The sequence below is a fragment of the Planococcus citri genome, chromosome 1 (genome assembly GCF_950023065.1).
Source record: "Planococcus citri chromosome 1, ihPlaCitr1.1, whole genome shotgun sequence".
In the NCBI taxonomy this organism is placed as follows: domain Eukaryota; kingdom Metazoa; phylum Arthropoda; class Insecta; order Hemiptera; family Pseudococcidae; genus Planococcus; species Planococcus citri.
The window spans coordinates 69,375,652-69,400,889 of NC_088677.1; the positions used below are offsets into that span (position 1 = coordinate 69,375,652).

The following is a 25,238-nucleotide window of genomic DNA, read 5'->3' on the forward strand; positions in this document are numbered from 1 at the left end:
CCCTGTGAGAGAAAAAAACGTTTATCGAAGGAAACTACCATGCTTAATAATTTAATCTTACTTCTTTTGAGAATGATTCTTTTTGAACGAATGAATCGTTCGCGAACGATATGCTCAGCGCTCATCCAGAAACTCCCATCCTTATAAAAGCTTGTTGTGGTGAGAAAACCTTCTTAATAAATCCATCAATTCCGAAAAGATCAGCATTTGGGAATGATACGATCATTCATTGGAACAAATCGTTCGCGAACGACTCTCTTGTGGAGACTCCATGTTACTTGAGAAAGGTGCTATATCTTCTCTCCACAATGTTGATTCAATTCAAAAGTACCTCAGGCATCGTTCGCGAACGATTCGTTCATTTCATCAAATGAATCGTTCGCGAACGACTTGCTCACCGGAGAAGTCCATACCAATGAAGAAGTTGCGAGTAGGAAGAAAACTGCCTTGAGAAATACAATACATCAATTATTAGGCACATTATCGTTCGTGAACGATACGCACGATTAGTCAAACGAATCGATCGCGAACGACTACCCCACCTTGAAAATAACAATTTCCACAAAGATGCAGTGGTGAGAAAATCTCTCTGAAACATCCATCAATTCTGCAAAACGTTTTATCGTTCTTGAACGATTTGATCGTTCATTCGAACGAATCGTTCGCAAACGACTTTCTCGTGGAGACTCCATGTTACTTGAGAAAGGTGTGATATCTTCTCGCCATAAAATTGATTCAATCTGAATACGTCTCAGTCATCGTTCGCGAACGATTCGTTCATTCGATCAAATGAATCGTTCTCGAACGACCTGCTCACCGAAAAAATCCCATATTAATGAACATGTTGCGAGTAGAAAGAAAACTCTCTTGAAAAATCCATCAATTATTAGGCACATCATCGTTCACGGACGATACGTTCGTTTACTCAAACGAATCGTTCGCGAACAATTACCTCATCTAGAAAATGAAAATTTCAACAAAGATGTAAGAGCGAGAAAAACTCTCTGAAACATACATCAATTCTACAAAACGTATCAATGATTTGATCGTTCATTCAAACGAATCGTTCGCGAACGACTACCTCATAAAGAAACTATAAACTGAACAGAGGAATAGAGTTGAGAGGACATCTACAAAAAAAGAATTCAGCAAGTTCGAGTATGATTTGACCAGCCAGAGAATACATCCAGTTACAGAATCGTTCGCGAACTTATAGATCATCAAATCATTCTAAAACAACTGAAAAGAGTCGAATACTAAAACTTTTGGAGAAACATTTTCATGATTTTCTGACCTTTCACATCAATCATCGTTTGCGAACGATTCAATCATGGAAAATGATTTTCCTAAAAAAAAGAATCAGTAAAAAACGAAAACGTTCGCGATTGATTCGACCATTTCCAAACGAACCTTTCATCGTTGTTTCTCCTTCTTTCACAAATAAATTATTAATATCGAAACATTTCCTTTTTCTTACTTTCGGAAAATATCGCAATCCATCTCAAAAATGATTCGTTCGTTCACGACCGACTGAGTCAATTTACCAATAACTTCATAAAAATACTACTTTCAAAACTTAAACTCATTAGAATATAGGTATTACTTAGGTAGGTAAGTACGTACTACGTATCTACAAAGAAAAACTAGAGTAACTAATCTCATCATGAACAGTAAGTAAAGAGTAAATCTTTTTCCATCGTATTCTCATCATCTCACGTGCAATTGCATTCATTACAACCACTCAATTTTTACCCAAGAATAAAAGCAAAAGCATACTAACGTAATCTTCACCTTAATTCAATTCGAATCGAACAATATACGGAAAACCGAACCCAATTTAACCCTTAAAAGCTCGAATCAAAAAATCTCTCTCTACAAATACATAACAGTATAAACCACGAACGAAATTTCAAATCGTTTTACCTCATAATAAAATATTCAACCTTGCCGAAATCGACTCCTCAATACCGCAATCTTACCTATCTCAGCATGCATATGTCTTTCTCCGTACGTACGCGTATCTGTTACAGCATTTTATATAGCATACATCTCGCTACAGACAGATGCAGGCACACATTCAATCAATCTAGCAAATCGCTCGAATACATTGTAAAGTCAATTTCATTCCGCTTACAACCAAACAAGACCTTCGTTGGCTTCGCTTCGCGTCGAAGTCGAAATAGCCAAGAGAAAAATCTCTCTTTTAAAAAAATAAAACATCCTCAAGACAAAAAAAAAACCACATCGCTATCTTTCGTTTAGTTTCGTTTTATCGCAATAGAGCTTTAGTACATACAATAGATACGAGCAGATATACGCGTACTCCGGTGTAATCTTCCTTATATAGAAAAAAAAGTTACTTGAACTTTAAATCAGCGTGCACTGAACCAAAAAACTACATCGAGTGAACAAATTAAAGGAGCAGTACTGTTTTCATACAAATTGGATCAACGTTAACTTAAAAAAAAATGAAAAAAGAAAAAAGGAATTCGTATTTATTCAAATAAAATTTAATCAGAGTGGTCTTATTTTTTCACCCCTGGTTTTCATAAAATAGAAAAATTTGTTGAAAATGAAAATCGTTCGAGCAAAATTGGGCGGAAAATTATTTGAAATAAAAATTTAAAACACTTAAAAAATTATTTAGAAAACGTGAAAACACCGTCAAAATTATGAAAAAAATGTTCAAATGTTCTAAAAATTGCCATAAAAATATTCATAAATGATAAAAATGTTTAAAATGTGATAAAAATTTAAAATTTGAAAAATATAATATCTATGTTAAGAGTTGTAAAATTATTGAGAAATATCAAATTCGCTAAAAACAAACTGAAAATAATCGATATCTCGAATATTTAAAATTCGAAAAAATATAGATTTATGAAATTTTGAAAAATTTTACATTGGTCAATATCTTTCCCCTCCTTAATGCTCACGTTCTTGATTCTTGTGAAAAAATGAAGTTGAACGTTATGAATTTGACACTCAAATTAAAACTGGGCCTCACAGCACAATTTTTTCAAAAAATGTCAACACAAAACAGGATAAATATAAATAACGAATTATCAAAAATTTTCGTACTTTTTTTGCATCAATTGGTGAGATTTTTCCATAAATCATAAAATTTGTAAAATAACTTACTTATTTTCACCATATACTTAATAATCTATTATTCTTATGACGAAAATTCCAACTCACCTGAAACAAAAAAAAATACAATAAGGATTAGTTATCAAAAATTGCACATCATATTATTATTTTTTGTGCTATACTTCAATACATCTGACGTGAGTCGCAAAAAAGGAAAAATACATAGAATTATAATTTTTATACCAGGATGGCTTGTGGAGGGGGAGGGGGGACTAAAAACTCTCAATTTCTTCACTGGGTGAGAAAACTGAACGGAGGGAAGTCCTCGACTTCAAAATATTCCCTTAAATTGTATTGAGTCATTCGCCGAACTGCATTTTACTGCACTTTCGATGCACTTTTTGGACAATCGGGGCCATTTTTCTGCCTTACCACATCATAAATCAACTGAGCCCAAAAAATTAAAAAAAACTCATCAATATGTTTCATTTCATGTATTAGAATTTCAACGAAACCTCCTTCTTGAAAATTGGTTCGAAGTGCATTCCAACTGTTTCAAATAAAATACTTTTGCGACCTATCAAAATGAGTTAGAATTTAGCCCAGACCTCGAAAACAGCGATGATTTTCTCTTTTGGCCTCAAAACTGACCTTTTTTTGGCCCAAAATGGAATTTTCAAGTGACATTTTTACAATCAATTGAAATATGTCTTTTTCACTCTCAATTCTCAAAATAATTTTTATTCACATATTGAGCTCAAAGTTGACATTTTTTTGCTCCAAATATGGGATTTTTGAGAAAAAATGTCACGATACGTTATAAAATTGAGACTAACGAGTACCTATTCGAAATGAATTAAAATTTTACGCCCAACTCGGAAATAGCGTTGATTTTCATACTGGACTAAACAGGTGCATTTTTTTTTTTTTTTTTGGTCCCCAAAATAGGATTTTTATGATTTTATAAAACAAATCGCTGTGACTTATCAAAATAGATTTAAATTTGAACACATTTAACTTAAATCAGTAAAATTTGTAAAACTTTTTTATCGACACTATCGCAAAACACAACAATGCGACTTGTGAAACAATCGAGAAATTTTTTTTTTATTCTCCCAGCCAATCACCATCTGAAATCACGCGATCATCTCAACCCAACATTGTCTATAGCCTTCAACTCGAACACCACCACTTTACATAATACTCTTACCTCTTCATACAAGACGCGAATACAAAAAACCCGAGAGTAAATTTTGAATTATCAACTCGAGCTACCGAACAATCCACAGGGTCGAAAAGTAACCCGGGGTCTACATAAACTAAAGTACCCTACCAGCATCGCATCGTCGTTGTGCTCGATGAAACTATACAAGATACATCAGCGAGAAATCTCTCATTATCAAGGAGCCAAATTCGACACGGTTTTACGACCGGGCCAAAAAAAAAGAAGTAAAAAAACAACACAGCACACCCTCGACCATCGACATTACTTCGTATCATTTGCAAGCGAGCCATCTTCTCGTCAGCAGAAATATTCGTCGGGCAATTTCGCTTTCGCATTTCAAACGTTTTATTTCGCTCGCGCTAGTGGATTTCGTTCTCTCGTTACTACCCTGCCAATAAAAACCACTCGCAACGAGACAAGATAAACACAAGAGCCGAAAAATTCTACGTGACAGTTTTCCAGCGAGTGCGAGAGAAAGAGGAAAAACAGAAGTACTTACACTGCAGACGATAAAAAAATTCGATATTTTTTTCCTTAACTCTGCGTTCGCGACGCACTGGTTTTCATTATTCTTTTCAAGTTCCTCGCTAAAATTTTACGCGATTTTGTTTCTCCTGTTATTGGCTCTCTACGTTTCTTCATTATTATTTTCTCTCTTTGATACCAAGTATTATTATTTTAGCCAGATATTCTTTTATTCTCGCATTATCATCGTCATAATTATCATCAACGCAATACCCTATCGTAGGTTAAATAAATACAAAACACCACGATATATGTACACAATATATTATAAGCGAACAAATACTACATAGGTTTATGTACGTATCGTTGATTCGTATCAAGCAAGGCCAACTGTTGCTTCCTTATTTACGTGTGTATTTGTGTGTAGATGTCGGTTTAACTGATTAACGATACGGTCGCACGTACCAAAATACGAGTAAGCTGACCAAAAAAAAATCATCGTATCATCTCTACTTCGGCCAGCGAATTGATAATAATTTACGTATCTATCTACGTATCCAAAAAAGGTATCATCTTCCGGTGACATTGTACGTCGCGACGCAGTATCTTATCTACTCGTATACAATATCCCTCACCTACTGGTGACTGGTGCGATAGAAAAACCATGTCAAATAAGCGATACTCGGACGAAAACCACAAACGATTCCATTTTAGCTCATGGGTCAGTAGATAATGTACATATTCAAAATTGGCCAAAATTTGCTCAATTCTGCACTTTCAATCCCTCAAAACGACGCCTGTTTTCAAGAAAAAAAATACCTACTACATTTCCTTAACTGTTTTGATCCCATTGTATGGAGCGACTCGATTTCAATCCTGCATTTTTTGGGCTCACTCATCAGAAAAAATCACAATTTTTGAAAATTCAGACTTGAAGTCGAGTTTTTATATTTTCAGCTGATTTTTTGCATTTTTTTTCATTTTCTCCCCCCCCCCAAAAAAAGAGTTGAATTTGTCAAAAAATCCCCCTTTTTTCATCCGCTCCGTTTAAAGGAAAAAGCTTGCCTCGGGCTTCCAAACAATGTTGGTGCCCTAGTATGAAGCTGAAGCCCTCCCACCTCCCCTAAAAAAAAGGGAAAAATAAAAATTGCATTCTATGAGAATGTTCTGAAACATTTTCGAATTTTTCTCCAGGTCAATCCGAGCAACATTTTTGGTGAAAACCTTTCTAAAATACCTAATTCTCTTTTTAAGAAAAAACTTCTCTCGGTTTACAAAGCAGCGTCGCGTCGATTGGGTCCAGGGGGCAGGGGGCTCCATAAAAAGCGCCCAATATTGTTTACGGGCAATGGAGGTACTTTCTTGAACAGTAGGTAAATTAGGATTCGTTCCAGAAATGAACATTTTTCAACATTTTCATGGACTGCAATTTCCATATTTTCCCTTTCATCAGAGGGGGGGGGGGGGACTTCGCCTTCATACAAGGGCACCAACATTGAATGGATGTCCAAGGGAAGCGTTTTCTTTTAAAAGTGGCGAATTAGATAGAAAAATGGAAATTTTTTGACAGATTGATTTTTTTTTGGGGTGCAGGAGGGGAGAGAATACAATAAAGTTGCAAAATATCAGCTTAAAATATAGAAACTCGATTTCAATCCTGAATTTTTTGGGCTCACTCATCAGAAAAAAATCACTATTTTTGAAAATTCAGGATTAAAATCGAGTTTTTATTATTTTTAGCTGATTTTTTGAAATTTTTTTCTATTTTCTCCCCCCCCCAAAAAAAAAACAAATTGAATTTGTCAAAAAATCCCCTTTTTTCATCCGCTCCGTTTAAAAGAGTATCGGGTCAAAAAAAAGACGATAGAGCGAAAATAGGTCCAAAATTTCATTCAAAAACTTCAAAAGGCACGAAATTTTGACGTCGAAACTTCTTATGAAAAATTATTTCTTTGTACCTCAAAAATTGTAAATTTTCAAAAGCTCTCGTCGTCGCTTCGCTCGGGCAAAAATTGTTATCTTCCATTTTTGAATTCAATTTTCAAAAATCAAAACCCGAAAAAACACGAAAAAGGTGCAAATTACCGATTTTTCATTTCAGTATATCAACCTTGAAAAATTGCAACAGAAATTTCAAAGCCACTATTGCACATTTATTTGTTCACTTGAAAATTCCAGAGAGAGGGAGCGGAGAGGAGGGGGAATTCATATTTAAAAAATCGAGAAAGTATAAAAAAGCAGCATATAAATGTGGCTAGAATGGCAAAAAAAGCTTAGTCCGGCACCGCGTTACATATTTATATTCTCATATCGTGGGCTTACAAACGAACCGAGCAATCGAATTTTTTATTTCCTACACTCCTCTCTCTTCACCCCGTTGGTTTTCAACTTCTACCCTGCTATCGTTAGAGTAGACGAGGTAAATCATCATATAACTAATACTCAGGGCGTTATAGAAGATCAGAATGGGGGATGATGAAGGATCGGTATTGGCGTTTTATTTAATTAGATTCGGTTTTTTTATTTTTTCACCATTTATATGTACATTACGCGGTTATATCGGTACTATTTTTAAATCTTTCGTTCGTGCATTAGGGTTCGCGAAAGGTATTAGAGTGTTCGACTATCACGTTGAATTTCAATTTCGCATTCGCTATGTTCGATTGAAATTTTTTTCTCACTTCGTCACGTCGTTGCTCGTCGTCATTCATAGCCAGGGCAGAAACGATAGAGGGCTGTAGTGCTTTGGATAATATGTATAGAGAAATAAGCAGGAAGACCTGCTCCCTGCTCCACGTCTCGAGTCTATCGAAAATATTGACTTTGATGGCGCGATAACACCCAGACCCCGGAATCCCTACGTCCGAATCTGAATGACTCATACTCGCGTTCACGTTGCCGATGGCGACTGGCAGAGGGAAACCGCACCTTGAATGCAGTACACCACTTATTATAAGCTAGCTATATGTACAAGCATTATTATGAGAAGTAGAAAAGGTATACTAAAAATCTCGTATAATTATCGCCTCGTCTCACCGCCTCCTCCTGTCCGATATTCTGCTCGTTCGCGAGTCATTTACATACTAGTCACATTTGCAGCTGAGCCAGAGCCACGTTTTGCCTGCTGTGAGCGTACTTAAACTTCGCCATGAAATTTCCCATTCATAACACGAAGACGCGTTTACCGCATTAAATGACTGGCGAATATTTTTTTTTAATGTTTCGGAATCGGAATACGAGTTGAGAAGTCGTTCGTGGTAATTGGCAAGTCTATCCAACAAGCAGTATGGTGAGCACCTCCGCCGATTACCTGTTCAGATAAGGTAAGGGAAATTCGCAGCCTGAGGGTAGATGCTGGATAGAGTTCGCGAATGCGTCACCAGTGCCAGAAAACAGCACTGAATTCGGGTTCATCTTGGTCAGCAATTGAGTAATCAACAAAGACGAATAGTTCGTAAGATCGATTCGAAGTTCAGGAGCCAGGATAAGCTTTCACAATTATACGAGTAGATTCTTTGAACTTTCATATCTCAGTTTTCTGTGAAAATTTTTCATGAAACGACCTTGAAATTCAATTTCCAAAATTTTTTTTTTTCAAATAAAAATCCCTACTGTCAATCTCTTTATTTTTGACCATTTTTTTTCAATTTGAGAATTATGTCACTCCAACATTATTGTAAATTAATGTCATAACCACTGCGGAAAATAATTTTTCATTATTTCAAAATTTTGGATTTTGGCATCAAAAATTTTTGAAATGATATATTATTCAAAATTTTTTGAGTTTTAGGTATGTTGGTATTACCTGGAGAAACTTTTCCGAAAATTTTCGTATCCTCATATCGAAAATTTATTTTGGAAATCTGGATAGGAAAAATACCAATTTTGAGCATTTCCACAAATTCCAAAATCAAATTTTGAGCAAACCTCAATTTTTTTGAAGAATCTGCCTAAAAAAGTTTTACTCCTTCCCATATAATGAAGTTTTTCAATTTTCATCCGTCAAATTCTTTTCGGGTCTCAAAGGGGTAACACATCGCCCAGGACAAGGAAGGGTGAAAAATGGAGGAGAGGAATTTCTATAAGAATATTCGCACCTCTACTTAAAAAAATTATCATCAATAGAGATTTTTCATTTTCATAGCGTTTCCGAGGTAGGTTATTCATTTATTCATTATTCATTCATTCATTCATTCATTCAAAAAAATGATTTTCTCGGACTTTTCCTAGTTTTCAAGACCTTTGAAATATCAACTCATTTTTTTCAAAAAAAAGTAATTTTAGTAACAGGGTGTCTTTTGTCTAACAAAACTACCAAACAAAAAATCATGACTTTTTAATGACTTTTTCATGGCCTATTTTTCACATTTTTACCGCATGAAAATACCTCCCCCCCCCAAATTAAATTAAATAACTTGACATGGCGAGGATTTTTTTGATTTGTAAGCAAGTAGGTATTTCAGTTTTTTCATTTTTTTTGGCTTTTTGAACAAATTTTTCATTTTTCATTTTTTTTCATTTTTTGGACTTTTTAAAAAAATTTTTAAGTGACTTTCGAGCAAAATTCATGATTTTTTCAAGACTTTGATCGCTCGTTAGACACCCTGAGTAACCAAAAAAGTGACAAAACATGAACGAAACATTCTGACCCATGATTTATAAAATCCATGCTCGAATTTCGTAGATTTTCCAATCCAGAAGTCGTCCAAAACGTCCCAGCCAGATCTCCTTCTGCCACGTTACCGATCTTTCTATATCAAGTAAGTACCTAATCTATGGCTAATTTTTAATTTTCTAATACGAGAGAAACCTTATACTATTACGCAACAACGATACATTTCGTAATTGTGAGATTAGCGAAGCCATTTGTCGACGACGATGATGAATGCTGACGCGATTGTTTCGGAAAAACGGCACATTCGCCTGTATTGTTTCGACAATTCGCGAAAAGACGATTATTTGTAATTCAAGTCGAATTTAACACTATGACGCTTCGATTGTACGTGTGTATGTGTTTGAAATTGAATCTCTTTCTCACTCTATGTTTATAATGTTTACATACTGCCTACAGATTTGAACAGCGATGAGTGTAAATGAATACAGAGCGAGAGCTACTACCCCCGTAGAGCTCTGACTAAATGTGTGAGCTCGAGCTCGCGCTCCATGATTTGTATACTTCGTATACGTACATACATCGTCGTACGATTCATTATACGGGTCTTTTGTCTATATCTCTGTATGTTTCAAAGAGCACGCTTTAGCTTTAAATCGTTCGCTTTTAATGAATTTTATTACTAGATACTCGTACGTTTTCGTCGTCTTTTTCTGCCTATTACTCGCGACCTCTTCGTCTGGCTATTCCACTGTCCTCTTTTTTCCCTCTCTTTCTCGTACATACAATAATAATACCTTACATTTCCGATTGAAACGAAAGCGTAGGTGTTTACAAAGACATAGACACTTGGACAGCTAGCGTTTGTATGTATCATTGCGCATCGGTCGAGTCGGTAATTTTGTGTCAAAATTTATCCTCTATGTTCCATGAGAGCTTCAATAATGCTTTAATGTACAACAACCAGATCGTTAAATTTAAAATTCATCGTTTGAAAATTTCAACAACATCTGCGCGATCGATCAGTTACCTATAGGCTATAGCCAAACTACGCAGCACGTGTTTTGGAATTAGTACAAATACGAGTAAATGTTGCGCGCATATAAGTGCAGTATTTTCTGAAGGGGAAACGAGCGAAAAATTTTTCATCGGAATTAGATTTATTTATGCGAAAATCTAATCGCGTTCAATGAAAGTAATGGTAAATATACAACGCCTCCCCTTTCCACCTTAATTTTAAACAAAAACTATTATAATTCGACTGCTTGATTGGCATGACCTTTAGAATCGTGAAACTAGTCGGAATATGGCATGGCTAGATATTATAGTACACATTGTATGTACTTTATCGCAAATTTTATCTCCATAGCGCTGGTATGTAGATATCCGGAAGAGTTCGATAAGCTCTTGGTTTCCCGCTGATTGTAAATTAACAACTCTGATTCGGAAATAACGATGGCCATAAACGCGTAAATACGAGTAACAATATCGGATTCAATTTCAGCGTAGTCGAAAACTTTCGCGATCAATTCACATCGTACGTAGGAGAGCGAGGCAGTTTTTCATTATGAAATGCGAGATTTTCGAATGGATGCAGGATCCTTACACAGACATTTTTTGCAGAATAGGATTGGGCTTATTTAAAAGGGTAGCCTAACTTTGAAACTGGAAAAATTAAGCAGAATTTGACGCAAATCACGTTTGAATATCTTAAAATCGACGAATGTGATAAAATTTAATCATTTTTTGGAAATTATCACCCTCTTTTCTAATCTTTTTACTTTCCTTGCCTCGAATAAATGTGGAACACATTCGTATAGTGTGTTTTTAAAATTGATTCTATGCTTTGTAAATTAGGTATTCAAAATTTAGAGTCGTTCACTGTTCAATGTGTTTCACAGTGCTGAAGGAAACTTGTTCATTCTTTCAAAAGAAGTCACAAAAATGATTTAAACTTCACCACAGAACTGGTCAGGAATAAAAAATTGAAATTTTATCATTTTTTTGCCACTTTGATTGAAATTTTGACAAGATTTACAACTTGTTTATTTCTTGAATAGCTTTTTAAAAACACATTCACTTTAGAACTACTTTTCCTACTTTTACTCAACTAAGTATACCACTTATTGTACCTATTAAAAATTTGAATTTTCCACTAATTTTACAAATCATTTAGAGAGGGAAAGAGGCAAGGAATTAGTTCGTCCTTATTTCCAAAATTATTTTTAAAAATGATTCAAATTTCATCATAAAAAAATGATCAGAAAGCAAAATTTTTATTTTTGGAATTGGAAACCCTAAAACAACAATGATTCTTTCATCATAAAAAAATAATCAGAAAGAAAAATTGTTGTTTTTTAAAAATTTTCTTCATTTTTTGAATTAGAGACCTTGAGAAAAAAAACAATGATTCAAATTTCATCATAAAAAAATGATCAGAAAGCAAAATTATTATTTTTTTAATTTATGGAATTGAAAACCCTAAAAAAACAATGATTCTTTCATCATAAAAAAATGATCAGAAAAAAATTTTGTTTTTTAAAAATTTTTTTCATGATTTTGAGTTTGAGATCTTGAAAAAAAAACAATGAATCAAATTTCATTTTTCATCATAGAAAAATAATCAGACAGATTTTTTTTTGAATTGGAGACTTTGAAAAAAAAACAATTATTCAAATTTCATCTTTCATCATAGAAAAATAATCAGACAGATTTTTTTTTTTTGAATTGGAGACCTTGAAAAAAAAACAATGATCCAAATTTCATCATAGAAAAATTATCAGAAAGCAATATTGTTTTTTTTTCAATTTTTTGAATTGGAGATCCTGAACTAAAAAACAATGGTTCAAACTTCATCATAAAAAAATGATCAGAAAGAAAAATTGTTTTTTTTTTCAATTTTTTGGATTGGAGACCCTGAAAAAATAATGATTCGAATTTCACCATGAAAAAATGATCGGAAAGAAAAATTGTTGTTTCAATTTCTAGAATTGGAGACCCTGAAAAAAAATAATGATTCGAATTTCATCAAAGAAAAATAAGAAAAATTTTTTTTTCTAATTTTTTGAATTGGAGACACTGAAAAAAAATGATTCAAATTTCATCATAAAAAAATGATCAGAAAGCAACATTGTTTTTTTTTTCAATTTTTTGAATTGAAGAACTGACCCTAAAAATTAATAATAATTCGAATTTCAGCATAGAAAAATAATCAGAAAGAAATTTTTTTTTTAATTTTTTGAATTGGAATCCCTGAAAAAGAAATGATTTGAATTTCATCATAGAAAAATAAGAAAGAAAATTTTTTTTTCTACCTAAGTTTTTGAATTGGAGACCCTGAAAAAAAGCAATGATCCAAATTTCATCATAGAAAAATGATCAGAAAGCAATATTGTTTTTTTTCAATTTTTTGAATTGGAGGTCCTAAAAAAAACAATGATTCAAATTTCCTCATAAAAAAAATCATCAGAAAGAAAAATTGCTTCTTTTTTTAATTTTTTGAATTGGAGACCCTGAAAAAAAAACACTCACTTTTTTACTATTTCTCCTACATTTACTTCATTTAAAATTTGAATTTCCACAATTTTTCCAACACCAAAAAATGAAATGGTCATCATCATCACAAATGGAAATTTCTCAGCAAGCACTAAATTTTGCCATATTTTTGAAAGAGGAATAAGAACAGGGAAATTCTATAAGACCACAATTATGAAAATTGTAGAAAAATTTACTTTCACCCAACAAGAATGGCTACAATTCAGTATTGAATTGTGTATTTTTCTCATTAAATTCGTCAGAAATTTTTACAGTCACAACTTTTCATCGTTTTCATACCAATTACAACTTCACGAGAGTAGAAGAAGGCAAGCATAGAATCAAAGGCAGACAAAAAAGTGCTTCTTACACTAGTTTCAAACAATTTTTCAAAAATTGTACTCAAATTTAATTAAATTACTTACAGGAGTGTCCAAAAAAATTCCAAATTGAATTGAAAATTGCAATAAGATTTTTCCACGACCTATTATTTCATTTTCAGCACGATTCAACAGGTATTGGAGAAGAAATTGAGGCCACTAGAATCAAAAGTGTACTTCTCCACTTTTTTTCGAAAATGAGTTAAGTATGGTTTGGTATACTACAACATGTGCCGCATCCGATGAAAATGTCAAAATTTGAATTTTGTGCCAGGAAGTATGGTAAAACAGCGTGTAAAGTTAGGTGTTGGAATCAAAACTGCACTTTTTTAATGGAGAAGTGCAGTTTTGAAACCAACCTGGCGGAAATTTAATGAAGGACTAGTGTTATGCCTTGAAATTAGGCTTGAAATTGAATAAATTCATCAAGTGAGGACCCTTCCTACAAAAAACACCTTTCATTTTCATTAATAAAAATTAATTTTTTTTACTATGAAAAATAAGGAAAATTATTTCAATTTCCAAATGAATGGTCTAAAAATGCAGTATTATTTCAATTTCTTAAACTTTACAAGATTTCCTGAACGTTTAGCACTGTATTGCTAAAAAAATGTTGATGAAATGCGCTACAAAGATGTATTAAGTGTAAGGTTGGAGACAAAACTGCACTTCTCCAAACTTGAAGCGGCTCAGGAACTCTTATGGCAACGTGTAGGGTAAAACAAACATGCGGGTCACTATCGGCATGTTGGTACGAAAATATTAGACCTGTTACCTCGGTATTTTATGTTACGATGAATGCTAGGGAGGTTTTTTGCGTTTTTCTCAAAAAGTTCAAAAATGGAGAAGTACACTTTTGATTCTAGTGGCCTCAAATGAATTTTGAATTCACCGACTTCTCTTTTTTTTCGATTTTTTTGTGCGAGTAAAACATGCTTGAAAACAATGATTTTTCTCAATTTTTTTATGGACTTCCCAAACCAATGAGCAATAATTTCTTCAAATTTCACTCATTCAAGAGTCTCAGACTGATCAAGTGGTTGCGTTCAATTCAATTACTATCGAAAAACCCCACCACTTTCCATGAATCATAAATTCAGCTGATATTACAAAAATGGCAACACTGTTTGAAAGGTAAACATCGACACAAATCAAACAAAAAACAACTGATATCTACAAGGATATCAAAAACCATCGATGATAACTACTTGAGAAAACACCGATATGGAAAGTTGAATTTGCTAATTTCGACCTGTTTGCTCAAAAATGACCGAAAATGGCCGGACTTTTGGTCTATATACCATCTCGGGTGAGATAACAGCTCCGATTTCGAAATCATAGCAAATCTTGCATTCAAAAATGACCAGATCAACGGGGATCTTGAACCTCGAAAACAATTTCACGCGACCATTCATCTACCCAACCTTAACTTAATACCACATACTGGAGACTTACTCTCTTGATCGACTAAATTCAACGACTCCTCCGAGATGAAATATCGAGGTAGAGCGATCAGCCACGACGGTGGTCTAGATCGATGACTAGCATTCTCCTTGGATCTTCTAGTAACACCGCCGCCTCCTCCGCCGGCGCTGACGGTAGGCACAGTCAGCTCGCAGCACGTATTCGACGAATTGGAATTACTGCAATTCGAATTCGAGTTTTTCTCATCTTCCTTATCTTCCGTCGTCCCACCAGCACCATCCACAACGATCCTATCCGGTCCATCCGTCATATCCAAATCATTCTGATACGTAGACTGAGCGATCATCGAGTTACGTTTATTCGAGCTGAATATACCCGGATTGAAATTCACAAACTCCCAGTCGGCTGCCTCATCCGAGAATCCGTTCTGTTTACGCGGATTCTGATCTTCTTTGATGGGCGCCGGTCTGTGCAGCTCTTCGACGCTGGTCGCGTGCTTGAGCGCGTACTTCTTGCCGCGTATTTTACTCTTGAAGCTGGACATGCGAAATCCATGCTCCGTCGAGAACCACATCATTGCCGATAGGTTGGTCAATCGATCCAGCATGAGACGCGGTCGGCCAGCGCCCGCGCTCGCGCTCGTTTTACCGGCACCTGGATGCCGCTTTTTCGAGGTCTCCAGTTGGAGAATTTTTTCTAACAGTGTTGGGTTCCTCGCAGCGAAATCGCACCACTGACCCGAGCACTATCACCTCACTATCACTATTTCAGATCACTATCACATTCACCACTATTAATGATCATAATCATCACTGCACTATCACTTTTTTATCATTCGCGTTCACTTACGACGATTTGTATACGATAAATTACGCGATTTTTACGACGATCAACACTACTCTCACTGCACTATAGACGATCGCGATACGAGACGATTCAGGAGGCCGCCGTCGCGATAACCCCGGCGTGTACTTCCAAACTCATTGAGACAATTATACTAATACACGCCGCCGAACAAACCCTATACACAATACGCAACACACATACAAGAAGTACTACTATAATAATACGTTAATAAACATTACACAGCGCCACAATGGTTGTTGCGACAACCATGCCGTGCCGCGGTAAAAAGAAGAAGCACGGACGAGGAAAGGAAGAGAAAAAAACCTCGCGTAGTGGGGGAGTGTATATACACGCTGCCGTCATCGTCATTGATATAGCTACCACAGGGTATCCTAAAATGTATGTACTACATACGATTTGTAAAAACGATTAGCGCCACTTGTATGCTGTACACTAATACAGCATATGGTACTGACTCAAATTCAAATCAACGAGAAGGCTAAGGCCACAGGATCTCCGCCAGTCATCTCTGATAGCAACCGGTTCTCACATCTCTCGGAGCACCTATTTCAAGGGTTACGATTCAGATTTTTCTCTCTCCACTTTCGAAACGTATGGTAGTTGGACTTTGAGCCACGAGCACGAGTCGAGCGACGCGAAGGGTACGAGTGTTTCCGGACTCCAGTACTGGATGACGTAATTTTTGGACATCTCGACTGGACAATGGACTTTAGTACGGTATGGTACGGTGCAGTGCGGTGCAAAGTACTCTCGTCTTCGTTCGTCCCTTTACAGTTAACTTCCCTTCTGACAGACAAACATGGTTCAATTTACACTGGCAGAGGAAGTGGCTATCAGCACCCATGTAATTCTAAGAAGGTAAAGGAAGAAATATACTGGGCAATACTACGTTTTCTTTGGAATTTTCAAGTGATCGAGATACATTTCCGGTGCGGGTGAGAGGGAGGGGTGCACACTTGACGAGGAAACGACAACAAGCAGTGTTCGATAGTGATGGAGATTACAAATTTTGCCTGCATGATGAACTCAAATAGATTTCCACTTGTACCTACCTACCTGAGATCATCAAATTTTGTTAAACACTTTTTCAATGGATTTGTTTTCCAGCTGGATGGATCAGAGTTTTCTCTGCAAATTGAAAAAAAAAGTCAAGAGAACACACTCACCTAACACCTTTGATTGAGGAAGTACATAGACAGTCAGTAAATCTGGAAAACTCACAGGTCAAAGCTTCAAATGACTCAAAATTAGAAAAACCATGAACATCTTACCCCTCCCCTTGCCCTCTATCTCAGAATTTAAGAAGAGGAGAGTATTAAAAAGAAATTCGAGATCAATTTTTCAAAAAATTGGAAAAATTCAAATTTGAACTTTTTTTGAAAAGGTTTAGGTAATAATTTACAAATCATCAAATGAATTTATCTCAAACCATGAAAAAAAATGATACTCGAGGTGTTGGTTTTCGAAAACGCTGATTCTGATTCTGAAAAACGTTTGCTGCCAAAATCAAAATTTAAAAACTTACACTTTGACACCTGTATTGCATTTTTCAAAATTTTGGACTCTAAATGCCTTCCTTGCAGACTATTCCAATGAGAGGGTGAGGGTTGATTTTTGACTTCAAATCAAATGGTTTTTGGAATCAAAGCTTTCAAAACAATCGCACTATGAAACCCACATCACTTTTTTGGATTGTTTGAACCCCCCCCCCCCAAATAAAAATGAGATGAATTTTTCGAAAATCCTAAAAAAAAAAAAAAAGAAGAAATGTGACCTAAAAAGTGAATACATGGAGACGCAACATTCTACCACGCACTTTTTTACCCAGCACTTGGCTTTTTCTAGTGATAACGCAACCCCCCCGCCCCGTTTAATCCATATTTTGAAAGAATATATAAATATCATTTGACACATCGTTTGTCGTGTCTTCGAATGCACTGATTTCAAATTTCAACAAACTTTTTCGATACTTACAAGCCACCTAGAACTCACAATACTCACAATAAGCCCTCAAATGTCACAATAATTGAAAAATTTGCCAGACCTGCGGGTTTTCCAAGTTTTCAAAGGTGATTATTTCAAATTTCAGCTTACATTTTTGAACGATACAAGCCCCTGTGTACCTCACAATAAGCCCTTAAAAAATATTCGAAAAATTTGCGTGACCTGTGGTTTTTTGGAGTTTCAAAGGTGCTTATTTCAAATTTTAAATTGGGTTTTTTGATATGAGCTTTCTTGTAGAGCTCTCGCAATAAGCCTAAAAATTTCATAAAATTGGAAAAAATTCGGGTAACCTCCAACTTTAAGCTTTTTATCTCTATAACGCTCCGTTTGAAAAAATTAATCAGTAATGTACTGCCTTTCTTTAAAACTGAAGAGGTGAAGTTGATTTGAAATTTCCAAATTTGGGTTGGTTGCTCTAAATTTCCAAAATGTGTTTGCCTCTATAGGTATAATTTTGAATAGGTAGTTTTGGAATTTTGAAAACGAGTAAATCAATTTTGAACTGACTTCATCGACAGTTTAATTTTCATTTTTTAGAAAAAAAAAAATTTAGAATGTGTCTCGTAACCTTCTCTTCAGAAAAAGATTCTTAAAATGATTCTAAAAAATGTACATCGTCACCCGCTTTCCCTTGCTCCTTTTTCATTTTCACCTAAACCATTAAATATCTTTCAGAGAAGAAAATTTGGCCTTTAAAAATGAATCTCTTGAAAATAATATTGAAACATCCTGCAAAGCTTCGAAGAGTATTTTTTCGAATAATAACTCATGAGTCATAATTCACTCCATAATTTTTTCATTTTCTTGATAAATGTTCTTGAGGGTATTTTTTGAAATGAATTTTCAAATTATTATTTTCTTGAATAGGTACCTATTTTGAGACATTTTCTCTATATTTTCAAGGTGTCCACTAAATCTAAAAATGAAAAAAGATGACCTTTTGATGACTTTTGGATGATCAAATTTCCATTTTTGAACGACCTTTTCTGAAAAATTACGCAGATTTGAATTCAACTCTGATGGGTGATTTTTGTGAGTAGAATTTTTCGCACTGATCGCAGAAAAAATTTATGAAAAAATTCCATCGCGTCATCAACATTTTTAGCATTGATGTCACTATTACCACTGAAATTTTATCAATTTTTTGGTTTTGTGATAATTTTACGGTTTTTGTTACTCTCTATCTCTATGCGATTTTTTCACGATTTACCCTCATTTCAAATTTCATCAATTTTTTGTAATTTTGCACCATTTTTTTTCATACTTAACTAAGCATTTTTAGGATATTTTTCTCAATTTTATTACAATGTTTCATCAATTTTCAAACAATTCAAACTAAAAACAATAAATTTGCTAGGAGGGGGGGGGTGTCAATTCACCAATAATTTTTATAACGATTTCCGCATCTCTGACAAATTATCATTTAATTTTGAGAGTGTGTATTTGATTACTTTTTGGTAATTATGTTCAATTTTTGGCCGAAAGGACGACTTTTTGACGACTTCCATAACCTACAGTCCAAAATGATGACTTTGATGATCTGCTAGAACCTTGATTTTAGACAATTTTTTAGATCATTTTTCACAATAATGAATGAATGAAAAAATGTTTATTTAAAGACGCCCAACATCTAGGCTTTTAGCGTCTGCAGTAGTTATATACATTAGAATACATAGATTTAAATTTTTAAACTAATCAACAAAATCATAATTTGAGCATGCTTCGAACATTTTTCGAAAGAAAAAATTTTTAAAACAAATTCTTTTTAGACGACTTTTATCAACTTACATACGTGTATTTTTAATTACTCTCCGAACATTTCTTAAAAGAAAGTCTTCTCCAGATTTTTTAGATTACTTGGGGGGGGGGACAAAGTTTAAAATTTTCAATCCAAGAAATGAAAAAAAAAAATACTTAACCAACACGAAATTTTTCCGGATACACGTTGCTGTAATGAGCGAGTAAAACTTCGCCCATTACAAACCTCTCGATAGGCAAACCAAAGCTATACTCACACCTGTGCAAGCATGGCCATCACATCGTCATACGGAAAGAAAATAAAATGAACCGTGTTCCAATTTAAACATACGAGTACTACAGTAATACACACACCACAGAGTCGAGTATAGACTACCTACTAGATGGATACGTATAAGTATAATGCTTCATCGAGAAACTTTTCCTGCACATTCTAAAATTCTACTCATCAAAGTTTTCTACATTAACGATTACCAACAACCAAACAAACACCAACAAAACACGCTTTTCCGCCCCTAACATCGCGTATCGTAATCGTATACGTATAATGAAAAATTCTATTACCGAGAAGATTTAGCCAAGCAGAAGCCTCAATATCTTACGTACGTTCATAGAGAGACCGAGTGACAAGCTCGCACGGATCCATATCCATCGGTAGCATCATCGATAAACTTTATTTTATTTCCCTCCTCGTCTACATCGTATATACGAGTATACATCTTCACCTATCCATAGTCGTCGAACTAAGCGATGAAAATTTCCGAGTTTTAAATATATTTTCTCGAGAGGCAGAACATAAACTATAAAATCAAATTCCCATACAACGCCGAGAGAGAGAGAAATACATAGAATACGTAAGAAGAAATCGAAGTTGGGACGACGCAGCAAGGCAGGCATTAGGCAGAAAGAAGGATTATTTGACGCGGCAAAACTTTTCCACACAAGATGAGGTTTTTTAAACGTAAGACGCGAGCACGAGGCGCGAGCTTTATCGCGATGTACGTGGGTACGTAATCGTACGTATTCTACCTCTTTGCCTACCTATATGTATACGTAGTTTATATACTTTCGTAATATTAAATTGATTGCACGATGATGACAACGAAGACGACGACGAGAACGAGAAATCTCGAAGGAATGGCTCAGAAAATATTCCTAGGTACTTTCGAACGTGCGATGTGCGTGTATCGTGTACCTTTGGTTGGGGATGTACCATACCATACAGTATCTGTGTTTGTTGAGCTTTTAGAGCAAACATATTCGCGAGGTAAAGATTCATTCAATTTTCAATGTGCTTCGATTACCTACGCAATAAAATACACACTCTACACAGTACACACTGCATACTTAGCAACAGCCAATATCATTCTCGCGGTACCTTTACGTACTCGTATGTGCTACCTGACTATTCATTCATTCATCGGGTACAATAATTCAAAACCGCACGACCGTTTTGAATCGTACTACGAAGACAAAATGTGTAAAAGAACGCTCGCGCTTCGATGATTTCTGTATTGTATAGTGCAGATATGCCAACGACATGTAAATAAGTAAGCTATCAGCATCACAACACGACGACAAAGACGACAACCATTCTAACACCAACGTACACACTGCTCTCGAGTGTTGTACTATAGTATTAGTAACCTCGAAATAATACGAATAATTAATACGACAATGAAACCGCGATACAAAACCTCTCTCCTCATTCTCCATCTCCCCAACCGCACGTTCCACTCGGTGTCGGTGTCAGCAAATATACGACAGAGATGTAAAACAATGCGGTCCATGTGTGCGGTATACTCGTCTATACGGATACCGTATATCGTGTATACCTCTCAACATTGTACGTATAGTAGGTACTAAATCTATACATACGCAAATACTTTGTAATATAGTTTACGAAACCGAAACCGAAGCGGCAATGCGGCGTGACAGATGAAAGAAAGAACCAGAGAGGCTGCGGACATGGATGGATACGGAATCGCGGACGTGTGGCAAAGGAGTATGGGGTTTTGTCATCGATGATGCCCAAGCCCACCACCATCATCGCCGTGCCATGCCACAAGACCTGCAGAGTTGTGAGCTGAGCGGGGTAAGGGTACGCTATGAGAATTTGCTCAATTTAGTCTACGACGACCTTGGAATACTTGAATATGATTTAGCAATGACGACGATGACGACGACGACGACGAAGAAGAGGAAGGTATTCCCCGAATTTTACATCGAAAATTAATTCATTTATTATACGAACCTGTCTACCCGCAGTATACCAACTAACTCGAGCAATATAATTTATAACAAGATGACTAATGAACGAACGAATTCAACAGAAGTGATCAGTTTTTTTTCTATTAGAACCTGGGGGAAGGTGAGGGGGGTTCAAAACAGAAAGAGACAGATAGACTAAATTCCACCGCCTCATTCCGTTCCGCGAATGGACTGCATTATGCAAATTGCAACACGTTTTTCGTGTGAAATGATATTGAGCTATTTTCAGAAACCAGAGATCTCGAAGCTGAAATCTCACCATTCGTAATCATTCAAAGCCTATCTACAAGCACAGAGACGAGCAGAACGAGCAGCAGAGCTCTTTTTTCAAATTCAAAAATTTTTGGGATGAATTTTTGTCTAAGAGATTAAGAAAATTGTTGCTCTGTCTTTTGACCACGTAGATGATTCAGCAAAAATATCAGCAGCTTTTCATAGTGCCTGAGCAAAAATCCTGATATTGTTTCAATTTTGTTCCTGAATTGGGCACAAAACTTTCTGAAAATGAGATATTTCTAAAATGAGGATTTAAAAAGTGTTATTGTTTTCAATATAGGTACTAGGTAGCTCAACATTCTCTCCAGAATGCAAAATGAGCGACTTTTATAATAAATGTTGAGATTTTTTCAAATTTCCTAAAGCTAAAATTAATAAAACTATTGAGGTTTCGCTCAGACTTTGGCCCGAAGAAAGATGATTTTTCTTCTGACATTGCGAATCCATCAAATACATATTTTGGTACAAGAATCGTTCCATGTCAACTCTAGAGAAAACCACGATTTTCAACCTCATGATTTTTGGTTTCACTTACACTTACCTTGACCAAATCTACACCCCCCCCCCCCCTAAATTGAGGGAAAATGCCTTCAGTTGGGTCAAGCCTTTCGAAAAAAAGATAGGGGAAAACAGGATTTATTGATGGTATAAACACCAGCTAAATCGAGTTCAGAAAAACAAAAAAGATGACGAAAACTGAAAACTTGAACAAACTAAAAATAAAAACCAAAGCAAAACCTTGACAATAAAACCAAAGCAAAAACCTTGACATAAAAATTAAACTAGAAAACCAAAAGCTATAAAAAGAAAACCACAGGAAATCAAACATACAAAAAAATACAAAAAGTGGACACTAAAAAAAATGAAAAACAAGAACAAAAAATACATAGAAACAAAACTGAAAACCTCAAAAAATATAAACATAAAAACTGAGAGCCCCAAAAAAATTTAAAAACGAAAACTAAAAACCAAAAAAATAATAAAAATAACATGAAAACTGAAAAATCAAAAAAAAAATTAATGACGAAAACCAAAAACACCAAAAACCTCTAAAAAACAGAAACTGTTCACAAAAAACATGAATAAAACTCGAAACTCAACAAAAATTAGATACAAAAAAAAACACAAACCAACCAAAGCAGAAAAAAATCTGAAAATGAAAACAGAAAAACCCAAAAACCCCCCAAAAAAATGAATAATGAAAACGAAAAGTGGAAAGTTAAAAACCAAAAACTCGTACCGATCGACAGCATTTTCAAATTCATTTTTTAATTGAAAAGAAATTGAAAAAAATAAAATGAATTTTTTGAATAATAGACCAGTTTACAAAAAAATTCAATTACAGCACAAAAATTCATAATTTTATCTTTCAAAAGAAGAAAAAATAGAATAAAATTACATTATCGATCTTTAAAAATCGACTTTGGAAAAAATATAAGTGCCGAGACAGCATCTTTCAAAACATCAACCAAAAAAAAAAATACTGAAAGAAGCGTGAAATGAAGTTGGCAAAAAATTCGCAGAATATTTCAAATTGGCATAAAAATTGAAACAAAATTTTCAAATGATTCAATTTTCAGACGAATTCAGTTATTTTTACAATATTACGATAAAATAGGCAAATATATTCAGCTTGAAAATATTTTTGTCGACAGTTTTTGAAAAGTTTTTGCCAACATTTGAACAATTTTTTCTGATTTCGAATCATTTTTACATTATTTTAATATAATTTCCTGAAACCTTACTTGAGGTTTTAAAGCATTTTCAATCATTTTTTGATCAACAAAGTACTAATTTTCGACATATTTTTCATGATTTCAATAAAATTTTTGACCCTCTCCAGCCAAATTTCACCAATATTTATGAAAGTTTTCCAATAATTATTTTAACACAACTTTTTCGAAATTTTCAACAATTTTTCTGAAATTTTCAATACGTAACTTTTATGAAATTTCCAGTAATTTTCCAGGTAACTTGATGAAAAAAATTCAATAAAATTCATTAAAAATTTGGATAAATACATATTTGTTTTTACAAAACGATTATCAAAAGATCTGCACTAAGTATTTTAAACAACAGTAACTTCTCTTTAGCCATTTTTCAATGCGAATTTTCGGAGTGAAAGGATGGTAGGAAAAAGGAGAGACAAAAATTGGATGGAAATGGACCAGTTCAGTTTTATCTTCAAATCGTAAGATTTATAAAATTGTCTATTTTAAAATTTTCTAGCTTTAAATCCTGAAAATCTCGAACTATCTAATCAATAACTTGCTTTCCTCTTCCATTTCAACTGCTCATTTCTCGAGTATCTTCGCTTTAAAGATTTGACATTTTTCAAAACATCGATCCAGATGTTTAAGAACTGTACCCTTGCATTTTGAAACCTTCCTCGTCCTTTAAAAAAGAACACCCTCCAGTCCTGCACGAGCACGCATTTCAAGGGGACCAAATTCTAATAAAAATTCTCAGAAAATTTTTAAAAAAGTCACAAGACATCAATGTAGGTACTACGTAACTCTAAAAAATAGTCTTTGCTCGTGTCAGATACTCAAAAATATTACTTTTTTTGAGCATTCTTTTGACCTTCTGTTGAATTGAAAATTTCCAGTTTGATTTACCACATGTTCCTCAATCCTCATCCTTCATATTTTTGTTCTCAGAAAATTTTTTTTATCAACTTACCCTTCCATTTTCTTCATAAAATTAAATCATTATGATCAGGAAACACTCACCTAGAACAGAAAAAAAAAGAAATTCTTTATTAGTCACATATGCTGCAAATACATAAGGTACTTATATCGATTAAAATTATAACCAGCGTATACCGATGCAATATTCTAAAACCATAATTTAATCATCTCAACATAACCATAATTATACCTTCGTTTCTATTTAAATCCCACACACAAACTCGCAAATAATACTCAAAAAAATCCATCCAAACTCCTCGACGTTGAAAAAAAAAACACACCCCTACAAAATACCTACAACGCAACGAAAAATTCTCCAATTTCCACCCTTACAGCAAAGCAAAAAAAAAAGCACTGCAACGTCTCTCGTACCACCTGCACCTGCTCAGCCTCCCATCCACATCTACTTAAAAATAACCTCGAGGAATAAACAATTCGCAGCGTTCGGCGGAATCGACATTGCTGATACAGAACTCTTCTCTTTATCTAATAACAAACACCAGCAACATTTCAGCGCCATTAAATGAAAACCCCCTCGTGCAATTTACGTAATTTTTCCACCAACCCCGACAACAAACGGCAAGTTGAGTGGGGTTCCAACTTAAAAAAACACACCGAGGATATACCTACCAAATTGTACT

At 34.7% G+C, this 25,238-nt stretch overlaps 1 protein-coding gene across 10 annotated transcripts in view; it reads right to left on the reverse strand.

Moving 5' to 3' along the window:
* The window catches only part of RhoGEF2 (Rho guanine nucleotide exchange factor 2), a 312,288-nt gene that overhangs the window by 196,197 nt on the left and 90,853 nt on the right, over positions 1-25,238 (reverse strand). The window lies entirely within an intron of this gene.